The sequence below is a fragment of the Giraffa tippelskirchi genome, chromosome 10 (assembly GCF_054371585.1).
Source record: "Giraffa tippelskirchi isolate mGirTip1 chromosome 10, T2T-mGirTip1v1.2.pri, whole genome shotgun sequence".
Lineage (NCBI taxonomy): Eukaryota > Metazoa > Chordata > Mammalia > Artiodactyla > Giraffidae > Giraffa > Giraffa tippelskirchi.
In genome coordinates, this window is record NC_137284.1 from 97,334,388 (window position 1) to 97,347,084 (window position 12,697).

General features: G+C 38.4%; 1 protein-coding gene across 33 annotated transcripts in view; it reads right to left on the minus strand.

Annotated features, from left to right (window-relative positions):
- The window catches only part of ST7 (suppression of tumorigenicity 7), a 315,966-nt gene that overhangs the window by 235,860 nt on the left and 67,409 nt on the right, over positions 1–12,697 (minus strand). The window contains exon 2 of one of the 33 annotated variants that reach the window (XM_081537874.1): positions 3,580–4,571. The exons of the other annotated variants lie outside the window; for them this stretch is intronic. The gene's annotated coding sequence lies outside the window, so the exon portion shown is untranslated. The remainder of the gene's footprint in view (positions 1–3,579; positions 4,572–12,697) is intronic. 33 annotated transcript variants of the gene reach the window in all.

The window sequence follows — 12,697 nt, forward strand, 5'->3', positions numbered from 1 at the left end:
AAGGCAGAGGAACCAGAGATCAAATTGCCAACATCTGCTGGATCATCAAAAAAGCAAGAGAGTACCAGAAAAACATCTCTCTCTGCTTTATTGACTACACCAAAGCCTTTGACTGTGTAGATCACAATAAACTGTGGAAAATTCTGAAAGATATGGGAATACCAGACCACCTGACCTGCCTCTTGAGAAACGTGTATGCAGGTCAGGAAGCAACAGTTAGAACTGGACATGGAACAATAGATTGGTTCCAAATAGGAAAAGGAGTATACATCAAGGCTGTATATTGTCACCCTGCTTATTTAACTTATATGCAGAGTACATCATGAGAAATGCTGGGCTGGATGAAGCACAAGCTAGAATCAAGAATGCCGGAAGAAATATCAATAACCTCAGATATGCAGATGACACCACCCTTATGGCAGAAAGTGAAGAAGAACTAAAGAGCCTCCTAATGAAAGTGAAAGTGGAGAGTGGAAAAAGTTAGCTTAAAGCTCAACATTCAGGAAACTAAGATCATGGCATCCGGTCCCATCACTTCATGGCAGATAGATGGGGAAACAGTGGAAACAGTGGCTGACTTTATTTCTCTAGGCTCCAAAATCACTGCAGATGGTGATTGCAGCCATGAAATTAAAAGACGCTTACTCCTTGGAAGGAAAGTTATGACCAACCTGGAAAGCATATGAAAAAGCAGAGACATTACTTTGCCAACAAAGGTCCATCTAGTCAAGGCTATGGTTTTTCCAGTGGACATGTATGGATATGAGAGTTAGACTATAAAGAAAGCTGAGCACCGAAGAACTGATGCTTTTGAACGTGGTGTTGGAGGAGACTCTTGAGAGTCCCTTGGACTGCAAGGAGATCCAACCAGTCCACCCTAAAGGAGATCAGTCCTGGGTGTTCATTGGAAGGACTGATGTTGAAGCTGAAACTCCAATACTTTGGCCAACTGATGCAAAGAGCTGACTCATTGGAAAAGACTCTGATGCTGGGAAAGATTGAGGGCAGGAGAAGGGGACAGCAGAGAATGAGATGGCTGGATGGCATCACCGACTCGATGGACATGGGTTTGGGTGGACTCAGGGAGTTGGTGATGGACAGGGAGGCCTGGCGTGCTGCTGTTCATGGGGTCACAAAGAGTTGGACACGACGGAGTGACTGAACTGAAATGATGTATACATATAACTACTGATTCACTTTGCTGTACACCTGAAACTAACACAACATTGTAAATTAACTATACTCCAATAAAAATTTAATAAATAAATGTAAAAAATGAATGGCTGTTAAGTTTGGCATTGTGACAACATATTTATAAACTAGTGTTAAATTTTAAAAAGTAGGTGTGAAGAAGTATCTAGAAAGTGATACCCTTTTATAGATATATCACTCATTGACTATTTTATGTTAAAAGAAATTAAGAGAAATTATCACCAAGGGAGAGGATTTGGGGGATTTTATTGATAATCATAAAACCTTCCATTTATTGAGCAGGATACTCTGCTTTAAACACAGAGCTGAAGATGTTCACTAGAATTTACACATATATACACCTTTATATAGATTTATCTATAGTGTAAAACTCTCAGTACACCAATCTGTAAGTACTCAATACATATTTATTTGCATTTATACTTGTGTAAGTACATATTCGGCACTTACTACATGTGGAGCACTCTTTTAAGCTATTTGCATTTACTACCTCATTAATCTTTCAGCATGGGGTGGGTATTATTCTCTATTATAAGATTACCAAAGATCACTTGCCCAGTAAAGGGTAGAACCAAGATTCAATCCCAAGTCCTCCTTGCTGCAGAGCTCAGGGCCTTCTTTTTCATCTCTCTCCCTTTTCTCATTATTTTATTATTTAAGATATCCACAATGAAAATGAATTTTGGTGTGCTAAGGAAATAATATGTTATTTTAGACTTTCACTTTTCACTTTCATGCATTGGAGAAGGAAATGGCAACCCACTCCAGTGTTCTTGCCTGGAGAATCCCAGGGACAGCCGAGCCTGGTGGGCTGCCATCTATGGGGTCGCACAGAGTCGGACACGACTGAAGCGACTTAGCAGCAGCAGCAACAGCTGCAGTTGATGTATACTAAAAAGATTTAAATGGTTTTGTGTTTTTAAAATAGCTCTCACCCTAGCCTTGAGAAATAAAAATGTCATTAGGTATCAATCAATACTCACTGGGGAAAATCTTATTTATAAGAAGGACTAATCATTGGTCAATGCGGGAACCAAAGTGAACAAGCCTTTTTTAGCAGTAGGAACTGCCCAACTCTGGCCACTCCCCATGGTCTCCTTAGTAAACTGGGACTCCTTCCCAAGAGCTTAGGACTGATCATTGGCAATGAAGAGGACTCCAGGCAAATTACAGAACAGTTATCACATAGATACCTAGAAGTATCTATTTTAAAAGTTGTCATATTAGACTACCCTTTTAGCACTTAACATCTATCAGATACTTTTCATTTAAGCTGTAGTAATAGAAAGTATAGCTGCCTCCTTCCCCAATTGTCCTTAAAAAACAATAGGCACTTAAGAGTTTTTATTTCAAAAACTCCCCTCAACATCTCCACATGCTGAGCACAAACATCTGAAACAACTATCTGAATGCAGCCTGGGGTCACTCTCCTTTGTCGCTCAGTCGGGTCCAACTCTTTGAGACCCCATGGACTGTAGCCTCCCAGGCACCTCTGTCCATGGGGATTCTCCAGGCAAAAACACTGGAGTGTGTTGCCATGCCCTCCTCCAGGCGATCTTCCCAACCCAGGGATTGAACCCAGATCTCCCGCATTGTATGCCGATTCTTTACCGTCTGAGCCACGAGGGAAGCCCTGTTCCTAATCATAGTGTTGTGTTAGTCTCAGCTTAGTCATGTCCAACTCTTTGCAATCCCATGGACTATAGCCCTCCAGGCTCCTCTGTCCATGGAATTTTCCAAGCAAGTACACTGGAGTGGGTAGCCATTCCCTTCTTCAGGGGATCTTCCCGACCTAGGGATCGAACCCAGGTCTCCTGCATTGCAGGTGGATTCTTTACCATCTGAGCCACTAGGGAAGCCCCTCTATAGACTAACACTAATGTTCTCCAGAAGACTGCTACAGTAAATTATTTCTCAAAACATCCATTTACCACTGTCTAGACAGTCTAAATGTTGGGAAGCAATGAGCTAAACTATAATGTCATATATTGGATTTCATCTCTATCTAAAAATGAAATTCAAGGTTATGCTATTTGTTGTGTAATTAAAACAAATCTCATTTGATCCCACCCTCATACATTTCAGAAGTATGAGCTAGCAGTAAAAGCCCTTAGAGAACATGAACAATTTAAAAAAAATAATCTTTAATTAACCGCACCACAGTATGCTGAACATGATAACAGATAATTTTAATAGTTTCATGAAAACTGAATAAAATATTCCCTCCACCCCCAACAGCAGAAGTTGAAAAGATCAAAGCACTTCAATTATCTTGACTGAAAGAACTTGTCTATTGATAAATCAGGCCTAATCAATGCAAGAGGTGATGGTCAGAGGCTAGGTTCAACTTTTTTGGATCTGTCTTACCTCAGACTTGTTTGTTTTCCACTTCATTCTAATCCATTACATTTGAGAGCCTTGTTCAGTTTAAATAGCATCATAAAATCTTTTCCTCTTCAGCCTTAAATTGGCTCTCCTCAGGAAGCTTTTGTGTTTGGACTGTATATTAAGGGTGTAACATAAAAACGCAATGCTGTGCATATTCATACAAAACAGAAGGTCACAGGACCTTGCTCCCAAATGCCAAATTCTTCTAATCACCAGCATAAAATACCAGTGTTTAAGGGGAAGGCTGCCTCACAAAACACGGCGCAGGCAATTGCACTGGTTGTCCCTGTGGCTTCCATGGCAGCTGTTCAGGGCAGAGCTGCTCTCTCTACTTGTATTGCCAGCGTTCCTAGAGCCAGAATGCTGGGTCCAACCAACAGCTTTTAAATCTGGTTATTATGAAGTCACCTGCTGAACTCTGTAAGAATATAATGGACCTTTAGACTGAAGTGCTAGAAAAATGGGATGAAAAAATAAAAAAGTCTGACACTGTTACCAAGTCTATTCCCAACCATAGGACAGGATTTTAAAATGAAGATTGGATTGGGAGATTCAAGCAATCGTGGTCTTTCCACTACATGTAGAACATTTTATTATTATGCAACTACTTTTTCAGAATACAAAACAGGCAGCCAAACACAGCAGTGTATGAATATGATATATGGTTGCCCTAGGAAAAGATATAATTGCTACCTAAATGCTCTGTCCCCACTTCCTTTTTCTTTTCAACAGGGTTCTTTGAAAACGTAGCTTAAATGATCATGTCTTATTTTCATAGTGACTGGTAAGGAAACGGAGAGTATAAAACCTCGCACAGCTGGTATTTAGCTTTGTTTCTACTACTAATTTTCAAAAGCAAAAAATTAAATAGAAGTTGAGTCAGTTCAATGAGGAATTTCCTCTCCAGGTTCTTCTGATTCGTGATACGTGCCATGTTGTCCCTTATTCCAGACACGATGTTTTGGAGAGCCCTACACAAAAGAAACGATAAAACAAAACAGGGTACATCACGTCGCCTGACATCCAATCATTGATAATGTCTCTAGCAGGCCTCTAGTAAGGAGGTGGCTCAGTGGCACAAGAGGGAAAGCAGAAATCTTAACACTTCAGGAGTAAGGAGTTCACATAAAACGCAGGAAAGTTAAGTTTTAATGCATGGAATGAGCCTCCCAAACCACCATGAACAATTCCCAGAGAGATTTACTAAACAGCAAGGAACTATTTTACTTGTCAGCCTGGGACCTCCACAAATGCAGTTGAGGTCAGAAAAAAGAAAAATTAGTACCTCTGGCTTTTAATGCCAATGTCCTAAGAAATCACCAGAATGATTTATAAAACACACATGAAGCTATATAGTTCTTTGTATGCTTCTCAAGAATTTCCAATCATCTGGTTGTTCAAATTAGCTACCAGAAAACATTTATTGATTCATATTAGATTCTGAACTAACAAATTCTTTGAGGACTGTTCTACGAAGAATTTACTCAGGCAAAGAAAAAAAACACTAATCCTAATTTTTGGAAGTTACAAATAATAGTACATTTAATGCCAAAGGAAAGGAAATATTAACTCCATAAACATAATCCACTTTTATCTACTTAAAAATGTCAGAAAAAAATCCTAAAAATATTCGTGAAAGAAAAAAAAACTGCTCTCATGCTGGCAACAGAAGTTAGAATGGAGATATTTTCTTTATTAAAAATAAAAAAGTCTAAAAAATAACTTTAAATAATCAAGTTAATGTGAAGAGAAAGGGTCTGACAACCATGACAGTGAAGACAGCTAAAATCTCTCCTGTATGTGTGTGTTTTACTTTAAGGAAATTAGACATACTAAATAAAATTTGAATTTTCAAGCCAAGTATTTGCTTTGTAAAGAAGTGTATCCCTCCTCTCAAAAACTAAAAATAGAAAATGTTGCTTTCATTCATTTGAAATAGTCTACTGACAAAAGGAATCAAGGCACAATTTCAGGAAACAAAGGCGAGGCATACTCTGTATCCCTGAGTTATTGTTCCATTCTGACACCACACACAGCTGGTGTTATGCAGACTCCAACTTCCTCAATGAGAGAGCCTGGAAAAGGTCAATTTAATATTAAAAACAAATGAATGATAGTCAGGTGGCAGCTCGTGAATACCCAGCATCTCAAGAACTCAGGGACCTGGGTATTTATATATAAAAAACCAACTCTGCATGAAATCAAATGTAAGCACAGATTGTATTTGCTTTATGAAAGCCTGAAGGGCAGCAAGGCATACTGCAACACCACAGTAAAAGTCTTTCATAATATGCACAAATTCTGCAGAGAGGAGTAATGCTGCTGTCTGCTCCCCTTTACACAAACAAAGAACATCTCTGATACGTGCTAATATAAAACTCAATAAAATAAACCCCAAAATAAACTTAAAGGTTTTAATTTTCCTACTAGTCCTCCTTAAATAATGACAATTCTGTCCATTCTAATTAAGAATCAAGAAGAGTTTATTGCATGCCATTAATCCATTTAAATGGAGGTAAGCAATGCAAAGCATGTGCAGCATTCATATCAAAGTATCATGAAACTTTAAAAAAAAAATTACAGACACGCATGACTTTAAGAAAATCTAAAAAAACCACAAACATATAAACTAGAAATATTAGAGAATAATTATTTGTATTTAAAGATTATCCTTAAATATCAAAGTTGAGATAAAATAACATATGGTACCACTACAAAGACATGAATTCCATTCACATTTTCCTTAACAAAGAGAAGGACACTGATATTATTGTGTTTAATAAGCAAGATGCTGAAAAATGAGATGAACCAAGTACAGATAATTGTAAAAGTAAGCATAAAATCCAGAACCACCACTGTTCTGTCTTTACATAAATCTTCCAGGGACTTCCCTGGCAGTGCAGTGGTTAAGATTCCATGCTTCCAATGCAGGGGGACTCAGGTTCAATCCCTGGTCCGGTAACTAAGATCCCACATGCTACATAACACGGCCAAAAAATTTAAAAAAAACAAAAAACAAATGAAATAAAATTAGATTATTAAAAAAGAAAGAGAGATAAAAGAGGAGGAGTGGAGAATAGATCCTTTAAGTCCTTACAGGCAAATAAATAAATAAATAAATCTCCCAACACATCATAGACTTTTGTACAAAAAACTATTAAATGGACAAGTTACTATTATTGTTTAGTTTGGTAGCCACTAAGATGAATACACCCAAGTCACGGGGAAAATGCAATGCAACTGGCAGTATGAAGCAATAACATAAAAGACTCCAATATGATAATATCTAGCAATAATAGGTATCACTTATTGAGTCTTTACTAAGTAATAAGCATTAAATGACATTTAAAAACTCACAAGAGCCCATGACATAGTACACAATACGTATGTCCATTTTATAGAGGAAGAAACTAGATGTAGAGAAGTTACTTAACCCACCCAGGGCCATACAGTTGGCAGAATGAGAATTTCAACCCCCACAGTCAGATTCCAGAGCATGGAAACCAGGAACCATGCATTCTCCATTAAAAAGTGCAACAGGGTATTCAAAAAATGTGGGATGCATTTTGTAGGGAGCAGTGATTAGAAGGGCAGGGGACAGGGGAAGAATGATATTTGAAAAGTTGAGAATAATTGTTCTGTGTGCAAAAGAGGTTTCTATGATGACCTTGGGATGAGGATTTAAAAGAGGAAAAAAAGCACTTGAGAACCATCACATTAGGAGAACCAGGAAAATTCATGGAGTAACTGATACCTGATATGAACTTCAAAGAATCCATTCAAATGATTAAGATTTGAATAGCTGGAAACAGAGGTAAGATCCAAATAGAAGGTCTTGCATGAGAAAAGGCACTCAGGAAAAAGCAAATAATAAATACAGAGTAGTAGTGGGGGTTAAGCCAGGAGAGGAAGGTGGCAACCATATGGTGGCTAGCTTGGACACCCAGGCAAAAGTTTATATTTAGTTCAAAAAGCAAAGTAGAATCAGTGAGAGTGTTTTGAACAGGTGTTGGGCCCTGGAAAAAATGATCAAGCTAGCTGACACAAGGGAATACAAATTGTGTAATTCCACATATACTAAGTCGAAGGCAAAACTAATCTTATATTATAAAAATCAGAAAATGACTGCCTAGTGAAGAGGAAAACCATCTGGGAAGGGCACAAGAAAACTTTCTGAAGTAGTGAGAAATGCTCTATATCTTACTTGCGTGGCGCTTATCAGTTCAGTTCAGTTCAGTCGCTCAGTCGTGTCCGACTCTTTGTGACCCCATGGACTGCAGCATGTCAAGCCTCCCTGTCCATCACCAACTCCCAGAGCTTACTCAAACTCATGTCCATTGAGTCACTGATGCCATCCAACCATATCAATCTCTGTCATCCCCTTCTCCTCCTGCCTTCAATCTTTCCCAGCATCAGGGTCTTTTCAAATGAGTCAGCTCTTCACATCAGGTGGCCAAAGTATTGGAGTTTCAGCTTCAGCATCAGTCCTTCCAATGAATATTCAGGACTAATTTCCTTTAGGATGGACTGGTTGGATCTCCTTGCAGTCCAAGGGACTCTCAAGAGTCTCTTCCAACACCATAGTTCAAAAGCATCAATTCTTTGGTGCTCATCCTTTTTTATAGTCCAACTCTCACATCCATACATGACTACTGGAAAAACCATAGCTTTGACTAGACAGATCTTTGTTGGCAAAGTCATGTCTCTGCTTTTTAATATGCTGTCTAGGTTGGTCATAGCTTTCCTTCCAAGGAACAAGCGTCTTTTCATTTCATGGCGGCAGTCACCATCTGCAGTGATTTTGGAGCCCCCCAAATATAAAGTCTGTCACTGTTTCCCCTCCCCACTGGGAACAGTGGGGATGGGATTGTTTCCCCATCTATTTGCCATGAAGTGATGCGACCAGATGCCATGATCTTAGTTTTCTGAATGTTGAGTTTTAAGACAACTTTTTCACTCTCCTCTTTCACTTTCATCGAGAGGCTCTTTAGTTCTTCGCTTTGTGCCATAAGCATGGTGTCATCTGCATATCTGAGGTTATTGATATTTCTCCCAGCAATCATGATTCCAGCTTATGCTTCATCCAGTCCAGCATTTCTCATGATGTACTCTGCATATAAGTTAAATAAGCAGGGTGACAATATACAGCCTTGACGTATTCCTTTCTCGATTTGGAGCAAGTCTGTTGTTCCATGTCCAGTTCTAACTGCTGCTTCTTGACCTGCATACAGATTCCTCAGGAGGCAGGTCAGGTGGTCTGATACTCCCATCTCTTGAAGAATTTTCCACAGTTAGTGGTGATCCACACAGTCAAAGGCTTTGGCATAGTCAATAAAGCAGAAGTAGATGTTTTTCTAGAACTCTCTCGCTTTTTTGATGATCCAACAGATGTTGGTAATTTGATCTCTGGTTCCTCTGCCTTTTCTAAATCCAGCTTGAACATCTGGAAGTTCACAGTTCACGTACTGTTGAAGACTGGTGGTGCTTATAGGTTCATGTAAAATTGTCAAAACTCATTGAATAGAAGACTTAATATCTGTGCATTTTATAGTATGTTAGTTAAATCTCAATTTGTTGTAAGAGTCAAAAAATTCACCTAGCATGGTAGAAGGGGAGCTAAGAAGACAAGTTAAGGTGACTATTACAGAAGTCCATGAGAAAGTAAAGTGTGTATATATATATATAAAATTTATCTTGTCCCCTGAGAATGGGGGACATATACAATTTATCTTGTTCCCTGAAAATGCAGGCTACCAGATGACAGGGACCAAATAATATCTTTTTCTTTTCAAGTTATTTTTTCTCATTTTTTCAACTTTTATGCATCTGATACTGCCATTTTATCCTCAATTATACTCTATCTCATAACCAATATACATGTATATAGGTATTCTGGCATGAAAAATACCTATAATTTCATAATTCTGGTAATTTCAGAATTTCACAATGCTGGTATGAAAAACTTTAAAAATAATTAAACTACTGATTGCTTATGTGCTGTTAAGGGCTTGTCCCCCCTACTGACCTATTTCATTACACATTATAACAATCTCATGAGATTTCCTATTACACCCATTTTAGAGATGAACAAACTAAGGCTGAGATGATACCTATAGCAACAGAGTAAAATAGGCACCTTTGTCTATATACCTCAAATACCAGGTTCTGAAGCATTGTGCTGTACACTTACACCAAAATAATTAACAAAGTAGGGTTATCTGGAACTAACTCAGAGAAAAGGTGAGAAAGTCAGTACAGATGAATTCATAATCCATTAAATATATTTTTCCCCATAGTTTTCAAAAGACTACACTAGTTAACAAGGGGTTATTAAATGACTGTTGGGTTATTTATATTTTAATTGGAGTATAATTGCTTTGCAATGTTCTGTTAGTTCCCAGTGTACAGCAATGTAAATCAGCTATTGTTGTTCAGTTGCTAAGTCATCTGACTCTTTACAACCCCATGGACTACAGCACACCAGGCTTCCCTGTCCTTCACTATCTCTCACGGTTAGCTCAAACGCATTTCCATTGATTTGGTGATGCCATCCAACCACCTCATCCTCTGTCATCCCCTTCCCCTCCTACCCTCAACCCTTCCCAGCATCAGAGTCTTTTAAAATGAGCCAGCTCTTGGCATCAGGTGGACAAAATATTGGAGCTTCAGCTTTAGCATCAGTATTTCCAATGAATATTCAGGTGATTTCCTTTAGGATCAACTGGTTTGATCTCCTTGCTGTCCATAGGACTCTCAAGAGTTCTCCAGCACCACAATTCGAAAGCATCAGTTCTTTGGCATTCAGCCTTCTTTATGGTCCAACTCTCACATCCATACAAGACTACTGGAAAAACCACAGCTTTGACTAGATGGACTTTTGTTTGCAAAAGACATCTCTGCTTTTTAACATGCTATCTAGGTTTGTCATAGCTTTTCTCCCAAGGAGCAAGTGTCTTTAAATTTTGTGGTTGCAGTCACCATCCGCAATGATATTGGAGCTCAAGAAAATAAAATCTGCCACTGTTTTCCTTTATCCCCATCTATTTGCCATGAAGTAATGGGACCAGATACCATGATCTTAGTTTTAGGAATGTTGAATTTAGAGCCAGCTTTTTCACTCTCCTCTATCACCCTCATCAAGAGGCTCTTTAGTTCCTCTTTGCTTTCTGCTACTAAAGTGGTATCATCTGCATATCTGAGGTTGTTGATATTTCCCCTGGCAATCTTAATTCTAGCTTATGAGTCATCCAGCCTGGCATTTCGCATGATGTACTCTGCATATAAGTTAAATAATCAGGGTGACAATATACAGCCTGACGTACTCCTTTCCCAATTTTGAAGCAGTCTATTGCTCCACGGTTCTAACTGTTCTGGTTCTAACTGTTGCTTCTTCACCTGAATACAGGTTTCTCAGGAGGCAGGTAAGGTGGTCTGGTATTCCCATCTCCTTAAAAATTTTCCACAATTTGTTGTGATCCTCACAGTCACAGGTTTTAGCATAGTCAATGAAGCAGATGTTTTTCTGGAATTCCTTTGCTTTTTCTATGATCCAATGGATGTTGGCAATTTGATCTCTGGTTCCTCTGCCTTTTCTAAATCCAGCTTGTATACCTGGAAGTTCTTGGTTCACATACTGTTGAAGACTAGCTTGAGGGATTTTGAGCATTACTTTGCTAGCATGTGAAATGAGTGCAATTGTGTGGTAGTTTGGACATTCTTTGGCATTGCCCTTCTTTGGGATTGGAATGAAAACTGTTTCTAGTCCTGTGGCCATTACTGAGTTTTCCAAATATTCTGACATATTGAGTGCAGCACTTTAACAGCATCATCTTTTAGGATTTGAAATAGCTCAACTGGAAAACCTCCACTGGCTTTGTTCATAGTAATGCTTCCTAAGGCCCATTTGACTTCACACTCAAGTATGTCAGGCTCTAAGTAAGTGATCATACCATCATTGTTATCCAGGTCATTAAGACCATTTTTGCATAATTCCATGTATTTTTACCACCTATTCTTAATCTCTTCTGCTTCTGTTAGGTCCTTGCCATTTCTGTCCTTTATTGTGCCCATCTTTGCACAAAATGTTCCACTGGTATCTTCAGTTTTCTTGAATAGATCTTTAGTCTTTCCCATCCTATCGTTTTCCTCTATTTCTTGGTGGCTTTCTTATCTCTCCTTGCTATCCTCTGGAATGCTGTATTCAGTTGGGTATATCTTTTCCTTTCTCTTTTGCCTTTCACTTCTTTTCTCAGCTCTGTGTAAGACCTCTCAGGCAACCATTTTGCCTTCTTGCATGTTTTTTCCCTTTGGGATGACTTCGGTCACCTCCTCCTGTACAGTGTTATGAACCTCTGTCCATAGTTCTTCAGGCAGTATGTCTACCAGATCTAATCCCTTGAATTTATTTGTCACCTCTACTGTATAAACATAAGGGATTTGATTTAGGTCATACCTGAATGGTCTAGTGATTTTCCTTGCTTTCTTCAATTTAAGCCTGAATTTTGCAATAAGGAGCTCATGATCTGAGCCACAGTCAGCCCCAGGTCTTGTTTTTGCTGACTATATAGAGTTTATCCATCTTTGGCCGCAAAGAATATAATCAGTCTGGTTTCTGTATTGACCATCTGGTGATATGTATACATATATGTCCTCCCTCTTGAGCCTCCCTTGTAACCCCCATCCCACAGGACCATTGTTGTATAAACTGCTTAAAACAAGGGTGGAGTTTAATGTTAGTTGCTTTAGGCATTAGATAAATGTTTATAGATTCATATTTATAATGTATATACATAATATGCTATGTCAGGTCAATTCAATCTCTACCAAATCTGGCTTCATGAAGTTTGAAGACTTATCACAACTAATGTCAAATAATTAGAAAACATTCTTAATAAAATCAATTTGAATTCAGTTTAATTTTTAAAGGTGACATGCCATCCTGGATGTATTTTTAGGCTTCAATTCTCTTGAAATCATAAGGATCCATAGATTTAATAGACTTCTAAAAAGGATGGTAACTTAACAGGACTATAGGAGCAGTTTCATAAGAAGAGGGATTATATTTCTAAATATAAAAATTCATAAGTTCAGATCGTTC